This window comes from Symphalangus syndactylus, chromosome 5, assembly GCF_028878055.3.
Source record: "Symphalangus syndactylus isolate Jambi chromosome 5, NHGRI_mSymSyn1-v2.1_pri, whole genome shotgun sequence".
NCBI lineage: Eukaryota > Metazoa > Chordata > Mammalia > Primates > Hylobatidae > Symphalangus > Symphalangus syndactylus.
Window position 1 is genome coordinate 75,892,271 of NC_072427.2, and position 8,995 is coordinate 75,901,265.

Sequence of the window (8,995 nt, forward strand, 5' to 3'; positions counted from 1 at the left end):
TGACCTGAAGGAGATGGTAATAAACCCATGTTAAATGATGGAGTCATATAATACAGAAACACCTACATGTGAGGTTCTGCAAATGCTCTGGTCTGTGCCCTTCTTGAGTCCTGAGTTTTGTTTTTTTCATTAGAATCATTGACAACAGTGTCCTAAATATAAACTTCTCACTTGAAATGCAAGTTTGAGTAAATTTCTCTTCCTAATCTGTAAGATATGTGTGTCTTCCCTCCACAAAGGTTTTTTTTCCTGAATCATGAAGTGAACGCCCAGCAGTCTAACAAATAATTATTCTTGTCATTCTTTTTTTATTATTAAATCCAAACTGTGCATAAAATTCAACTCTTTTTAGTTTGAACATGAGAATACTGAGTTGCCAGCTCAGAGTTGATGAATGACCTGAGGGTGGAAACATAATTTTTCTGATCCCACATTAATGATTTTTTTTCCAGCATTACTTTATCTCTTGCCATGAAGGATATATCTCATTAAGTTTTTATTTAAGGCCATTTTGACTTTTTTACGCTTAACTTTGGATTTTTCTAAGTTTAATATTTTCTTTCTCATCAGAAACCACCATCAGTCTGTTCCATATTCTCCTCATGGCCTGTTTTACTTCCTTATTCCTGAAAGTGTAAATCAAAGGATTGAGCAAGCGAGTTAAGATGGTATAAAATATTGCCGCCATTTTGTCAAGGGAAAAAGCAGATGGAGGTCGTGCATATACAAATATGCATGGGGCAAAGAACAAAATCACAACAGCAATGTGAGATCCACAGGTGGAGAGAGCTTTCCAGCGCCCTTCAGAACTGTGTGTTCTCAGAGAGAGCAAGATGACAGCACAGGAGACAAGCAACAAGGAGAAGTTTATGATGCAGATAAACCCACTGTTGATGACCACCAAGAGGCCAAAGATGTGAGTATCAGTGCAGGCAAGCTCTAGTAATGGGTACAAGTCACATATAAAGTGATCGATGACATTGGGGCCACAAAAGGGAAGCTGGAAAGTAAAAAGAATTTGTATCATGAAATGCAAGAGGCTCCCTGTCCAGGCTACTCCCATCAGAATGCCACAGAACCTCCAGTTCATGACAGAAGAGTAATGCAAGTGTTTGCAAATGGCCACATAACGATCATAGGCCATGGCTGTGAGGACAATCACCCTCCATGCCAGCAAAGAAGTGTTCAGCAAAGAGCTGCATCATGCAGCCTTCAAAAGAGATGGTTTTTGTCACATAGAGGGAGTCCACAATCATCTTTGGGGTGATGACAGATGAGAAGCATGCATCCAGAAAGGACAGGAAGCCCAAGAAGAAGTACATAGGGGATCCCAGAAGAGCAGGGCTGCTGAGAATGGCTACTACAATTAGCATGTTGCCCCCAACAGTTGCAATGTAGACAAATAAAAATACAACAAATACTATTTCCTGAACATTTAGATTCTGTGAAAGTCCTAGGAGGACAAACTCAGTTACAAAGGTTTGGTTTTGCATGTTTCCCAAGGAAAAGATGAAAGCTCCAACAGGGATCATGTAGAGTCTGCAATTAGGACAAAGGGAAATTTGCTTCAGATCAATTTGTAGTATCATAGTCATCAACAAGTTGGTACACCCATATGCAAAATTATTGAGTGCTTCTGTTGTCATTGAGAACATAAATTAGAAATTATTGAAGGTAATACTGAAATATCAGGCAGAATTGTGATAGAGATAATTTAAAGATTACTTGAAAGCAACCAGAGGTTCAATATGGGGGAAGGATATGTGGTAGATAAGAGAAGAGAAAGAGTTTTCACATCAAGTGCCAGCTTTGATCATTTACTAGTGGCTTCCTGGAGTGAATTATCGAGAAGTGTTCTGAAGTTACCTCTAAATTTTGAGAGAAGGGGCATTGTAACTTATTACTTATTCCTGCCATTGGCATCAAATGGGAGCAGGGATGACCAGCATCCCATCCTAATCAGGAGACTGCTTTATCTGCAACTAGAAGAAAACAGCATATAGTTCAAGAGGCACTTAAAGATTATGGCCGTTCTTCAAATATTTCTTTAAAAGTCTTAACTGAATTCATTCTTTACAAAAGAGAAAGATGTCCAGAAAAGTCCCTAGCCTGACATTTAAAACATAAAATGTATGTACTAAGTGCGGAGGGTTTTCTTAAATCTGTCATTTTAAAATGAAAACAGAAGTTTATTATTGTTATAAAAGTAATAATGCCTACATCAGAATGTTGTTATGATAACTAGTGAAACGATGGAAGGCTAAGGACCGACTGCCCTAGGGAATAGTCTGCATTAGATCTTATTATTCCTATTTGATTGGTGGGAAACTCATGCTTAAAGAAGTTAAGTTTAAGCAAATAACAGACAATCTGGGATATTAACACAGAACCTCAGGCTCCAATACCCAATTCCTTTCCACTAAATCAGCATGGAAAGGAGTGGGGATATTCCTTTCCAATAAGAACTTCAGAGTACGAATGGACTTTCTACAAACACTTGCATGTATAAATTGGCATCAACCACATAAGTAAGGAAGAGAAACAATATATTGAATATAAACCAGAATCTTGAGGCTTTATTAATTATTTTCCAATTATTTATACAAAATAATCAGGTCTAATGAAGTTTAATTCCTAAAAGTGTATGTTTCAACTTTATATGCATTATTATGTAGCAGAGGTGTTTATATATAGCTTACATGCTCATGTCTCAGGATTATGATGATGGTCAGATTTGAAAATGTGAAAATTTTACTTATGATAAAGTGCTCTTACCAATTGTATTTACTCACTTAAAAAGTCAGCCACCTTATCTACAAAAAGCTTTTTCATGAGTCATCTAGATAATTACTCTCCAACTTTTGACTTCATTTCCACAGGCAGACACAGCTTTAAAGGATAATTCTGTCTTTGCCTATACATATAATTGAAATGTGTATTTCAATTACCATATATATGTGTGTGTTTGAATATTTGTATATGTGTATATTTATATGTGTATACACCTTTGTTAAAAAATAGGTAAATAAAAGAATAAAGAGATTTATTTTGAGATTTAAATAAGCTGATTTTTATGAATGTCACTTGGAGTTAACAGAAACAATTTAAAATGTTAATAAAACTAACAAACATACAATTGTGTATGTTAATATATGTTCTTTTGCTTACTTTATAACAATCATTTCCATTATGTTTTCAGTTTCATTTGTAACCAGTGTCTGCACTAGGAATTCCATATACAGTTATAAGTTACCGCCAAGAAAATATGAGCTGAAACAAACCTTATAAGGTTATTAGATAAGTCAATAACCATTTACTGCAAAGTAAAGCGTGTCAGTAAATGATCCAACAGTGCTCAGCTTAGCCTAGAGCCAAAGTGGGAAATAGGATGAAGTGAAATGAGTAAGAACTTCAGTTTCAGACTCATATAGATGTAGGTTCAAATCCGAGCTCTGCTACTTGTTCTATGGCATGTTAGAACAAGTCACTACAAATTCTTAACCTTCTCAAAGCCTCAGCTTCCACTTCAGTAAATGGATATGATAAGAATGTCTATCCATACATATCTTGTGAGTATAAGATAAAGCAATACACACAAAAGCGTTGATGCAGTAAGAAGCATAGAAGATCATGATGAGTGGTGAGAACAAGCTCTCAGAGCCATTGACACAGAGCAGAAATAACATTTTTACACTAATTTTTGCTTTACCAAGACGAGATGGTTTTACTCATCCTTTAACATATGGACACAGGAAGGGGAACATCACACACCGGGACCTGTTGTGGGGTGGGGAGAGGGGGAAGGGACAGCATTAGGAGATATACCTAGTGTTAAATAACCAGTTAATGGGTGCAGCACACCAACATGGCACATGTATACATATGTAACTAACCTGCACGTTGTGCACATGTACCCTAAAACCTAAAGTATAATAATAAAAAATTTTAAAAAAGAAACTGTGGCACATATACACCATGAAATACTATGCAGCCATAAAAAAGGATGAATTCATGTCCTTTGTAGGGACATGGATGATACTGGAAACCATCATTCTCGCAAACTATTGCAAGTAAAAAAAAAAAAAAACACTGTATGTTCTCACTCATAGGTGGGAATTGAACAATGAGAACACATGGACACAGGAAGGGGAACATCACACTCTGGGGCCTGTTGTGGGGTGGGGGTAGGGGGGGAGGGACAGCATTAGGAGATATACCTAATGTAAATGACGAGTTAATGGGTGCACCACACCAACATGGCACATGTATACGTATGTAACAAACCTGCATGTTGTGCACATGTACCCTAGAACTTAAAGTATAATAAAAAAAATTTAAAAAACAGAAAAAAATAAAAATAAAAATAAATTTTAAAAAATGTTAGATATTTTCTTTGGTCGGTCTCAGTGCAGACATGATATTTTAAAATGCACAACCCTTTTAAATGTCTTTAGTAATCCCTGAATAAAGTACTGTGGCCCCCATTCTGTCAAATATCCACTTCTATTTCAAATAGCTTCGTTGTACATAGAAAACTTAATTGGGTCGGAGATGGAAAGAAAGACAAGGCTCTATATTAATCTAATAATTAAACAGTTCTTAATCTCTCCACTTCATTTAGCTAGGCTGTTCTAAGAACAATAACATTTTAGAATTAAAATATTTATTAGATATAAAGAAACCAACCATTTCTTTCAGATAAAAGGAATTTCCAAAATTAGTGTGGAAACTTTGACAATAGAAAGTATAGCATTTTCCTAATGTATGATAACAAGATTTATGGTTTTAAATCATTTAAAAATAGTCCTAAATGTGATGTGTTGTTTCAGATTGAATCCTAGAATAGAAAAAAGACAGGAGAAAAAATAGTCAAATATGAATGAAATCTGGTGCTTAGTTAATAGTATATATCAATGTTCATTTCATAGTCTTCACAAATGTACCATGGTAGTGTAAGATGAAAATATTAAGGGAAACTAAGTGAGTAGTATACAGAAGCTCTCTGTACTATCTTCAAAACCTTTCTCTTAATCTAAAATTACTTCTAAAGAAAAGTTAATTAAAAAGTAATTTTTTTCTGCTATCAAAAAGCTAGCAATCTCAGCTTCATCTACTAGCCATGTATCATGAACAAAGTGCTATGCTTCAGCATCCTCTGCTATAAAATAGGTAGCAACACCTGAAGCTTCCTTACCCATGAGAGTCCAATAGACAGTTATTGCGAATGTATTTTGCAAAGTGTACATTAAAAGGAAGATATGAAATCTTTATGTCAACATTATTTTTAAGCAGCATCTACATACACAAAGTGAGCTGGAAAGTTGAATCGATCATAAGAGTATAATACGTGTGTTCAAAATCATGCTATTTTTAAGTTACATCCATTCTAAAATTACAATAAAACTGCTTAATTCATGTCATCCTTTTGGAAAACATATTAGTAAATAGCTTCAGAATTATAAACATTTTTATTTTCTTTATACTAGTAACCTCAACTCTAAGAACATATTCTAAAAGTGAAATGAGATGGGAAAGTTTTATAATAAAAGATGGTGCAACATCAACTCAATTCTCAATATGAAAACTGAGAAATATCTAAAATGTACAATCATAGGAAGATATTCATCTGAATTAGACTAAAACAAATTAATATCACATGTTGCTATAAATAAAATACTAATTAATGACATGAGGACATAGAAGTTGAGGTATTTTTACAATATTTTAAGTGAGAAAACAGAAAAAATATAACTCTGCCAATTGGAGAGATATTTTTAATATAATTTTATGATCTAGAAGGAAACATATAAAATGACAGAGACTATTTTCTCTGTATACCCTGTATTATTGTAAGAATATTTAAAATTAAACATCAAGTTTAAAACTCACACGGCCATATTTTCCATCATCTAAACAGTTCAAAAAGGAGATGGAGCTTGGGGATAATTCATTTGCACACGTGAAACTAATATGCTAACATAACACAGAATCAAATACTAAAAATTTTAAACTTCCTATACTTCCCATAAATAGCCATATTATGGGCCCAGCCCTCTCCACCCTTTAGACATTTACTTTAATATCAATTTAAAATTCACATTGTCCTATAGGTAGTGGTTTATTTTGTTCATATTTCTCATAGAACATTCCGTGATCTTTCCTTTCTTGATAGCCACACACTTAATACGCTGGAGCCACCCCTGAGACTGCCCCAGGGCCCCTCACATCATGAACTGTGGTTGCTGGGCCATTTCTTGGGCTGTGACCTGAGGAAGTGGCCTCCTCATTCCCCTCTATCCACATTGCCTACTATTTCCTTCCCATCAGTTTTAACAACAAAACTAATTCTATTTGTCCTGGAAATAATAGAATTCTTATTTCAAGTATGAAGTATATACAACATTCAAAACTATAAGAAGAATTAGCAGTAAGGTTATCATTACAAGTAACATTTTGTAGTTATAGTTCAAGCAGTAAATTTTAGAGATATTTATATGGACATATGAATGCATATTAGTCACATTTGCATACACTTTTCCAAATAAATATTGTTATGACAAAGAAGAAGAACAAATTAAAATCTTATTTGTAACTATCCCGCCTGTTAAGTTTCTTAAATCTACCACATTTTTGATCCAGGATTATTATTCAACAATGAAAAGTTTATTCCTGGCCTGTCTAGCTAAGCATGTTCCTTTCCCTAGCAATCTGGGAAATAATGTTCTCTTCAACTTTCAGAATTTCAGATCATTCTCTCTTTTCAGTGTTGCTCTGTTGATTTCCCTAAATGGTCCAACTTTTATACCATTACTTTCTGGAATTTGAAAGAAAAAAAAACTTTTTCTTTTTCCACTGGTGTCCTTTCTCCTATATATTGGATGCCTGACCCTGCCTTTTACCTTTTTCTTTTTCTTTCTTTTTTTTTTTTTGAAACAGAATTTCTCTCTTGTCTCCTAGGCTGGAGTGCAGTGGCATGATCTCGGCTTACTGAGATCTCCACCTCCCCTCCTGGGTTCAAGCATTTCTCCTGCCTCATCCTCCCGAGTAGCTGAAATTACAAGCACCCACCACCACACCTGGCTAATTTTTGTATTTTTAGTAGAGACGGGGGTTTGCCATGTTGGCCAGGCTGGTCTTGAACTCCTGACCCCAGGTGATCTGCCTGCCTCAGCCTCCCAAAGTGCTGAGATTACAGGCATGGGACACCGTGCCTGGCTCTTTCTTTCTTTTTCTTTTTTTCTGTTTTCTTAGTGATTTATCTCATTTTAAGGAGGAGACAAAGCCATGACAACTAGTTCTAAAGCAATTCACAGCTTCAGGCATTTAAATTTTCCTAAACAATTCTAAGGAGGGAGCTTAAAGCTACTTAGGATGTGAAATGCACTTGGGAAAACTGAGGGGGCCATAGTTAGAAGAATTTACTCTATGGCTTGGGTCATGATTTTTCATCCTTGTTGTCCTTCTCAGGGCCATTTGTTAGGGGATAATTGTGGAAATAGTGAATGTTTCATTCTATATCAGTAAATATAGTCAGTATTATTCTATATCAGTAAATATAATCAGTATTTAGCTCTGTAAATGATACAGTAATACTTGAATTATCCATGTTACATCAATTTTCTTTATACAGCCTCAGGAAATTCTACTCTTTAAAACATCAGGAAAGTGGGAGCATTAGAGGATAAATGATAATTATTTTATTAGACTTGAAGTAATTAGGTGCTTTGACCCTCCAAAAACCACCAGCTTGCATTTTGTTATAACAGCTGCTGTTTACTGGGTACCTATTATGTGTCAAGTGCCATTCTATGATCTCTGCATGTATTATTTTATTTGTGTACACATTCTTCAAGCTTGCTAATATTATTGTCCTCATTAAATATGAGGAGTCAGAGAATCAAAAATGCCATGCAACTGCCCAAGTTTACAATTATTAAGTGTAGGCTCATGCATGGCATTAAAATTTGTATCCTGACCACAACACCCACACTTTAAAGCACTACAACATAACTTGAAATCCTCTCGGAAAATGCAAAAATGTGAATTATTATCTCACCATTTATCAGTTCTTTGAAAATTTTGTTGATGCCAGTCTCCTATTCTCTATAGTGAAGAGTCCATCCAGTGGCTAAACGTGAGGTTGTTTCCAGCTCTTCCTTCTACATTTAATAGACAAAGGAAGAGTATCTCTGGCAGATGAGGTAGGGAGTGTTCCCCACAGCTTTTCAGGTGCTGTCTTCAACATGATCTCAGGAAAACAATAAAAATAAAGGAGCAAAAGTTTCCTCCTTGATTTCTAACAGGAATTTAAAGAGGTTTCCCTGAGAGGTCATGAACTTGCAGAATAGTTCCTCCGTTCCCCCCAGGGTTTGGAAATGTCCCATCAGTATGATTTGCTAAGAAGCAATTTTATGTGGTTTGACTTGTTCAAGAGTTTGCCAAACTTTCATGGCCCTGATAATTAGACTTTTTGTTTGTTTTAACTTCTCCTGAGTTTCTATTTGAAGATGCTTTCCTTTCCCTTTGTGTTCAGGAATAGAACACTGTGTACTGTGATGAAATATGTCTCTGCAGAATTCGGGGAAAATGCCTACTCACTACTTACTAAAGAGCGATTTCCGGGACAAGACAACATTAGTCAATAAGGACAACATGTGTTGTTTTGGGACTATGGTAGCAATGAGATGAGTGCTTATTAAACAATAACATTTTATGTATAAGTATGCAAAGAAGTATAGAGTAATTGAAACATGATTTTTTTTCTCCCAGAAACTGATCTTGAGATGCCATGACTTTAAAAATTAAGATCTCTAGAAAGTACAGTTTCTAGAGATTAAAGGAATTTTTATCTTTTGATTTTATTCTATTTGAAAAGAAGATATGGTCTGTTTAAGATAACATAGCACTGAGACTGAAGCTTGAGGGACAACGTAAACTGATCTCCTCAGGTCCATTTAGAAATGGACCACATCAAACAATTGGCTGCTTTCCACAG

At 35.2% G+C, this 8,995-nt stretch overlaps 1 pseudogene; it reads right to left on the bottom strand.

Moving 5' to 3' along the window:
- Positions 1-526: 526 nt before the first annotated feature.
- On the bottom strand, positions 527-1,493 carry LOC129481648 (olfactory receptor 4C15-like; annotated as a pseudogene).
- Between the last annotated feature and the right edge of the window lie 7,502 nt (positions 1,494-8,995).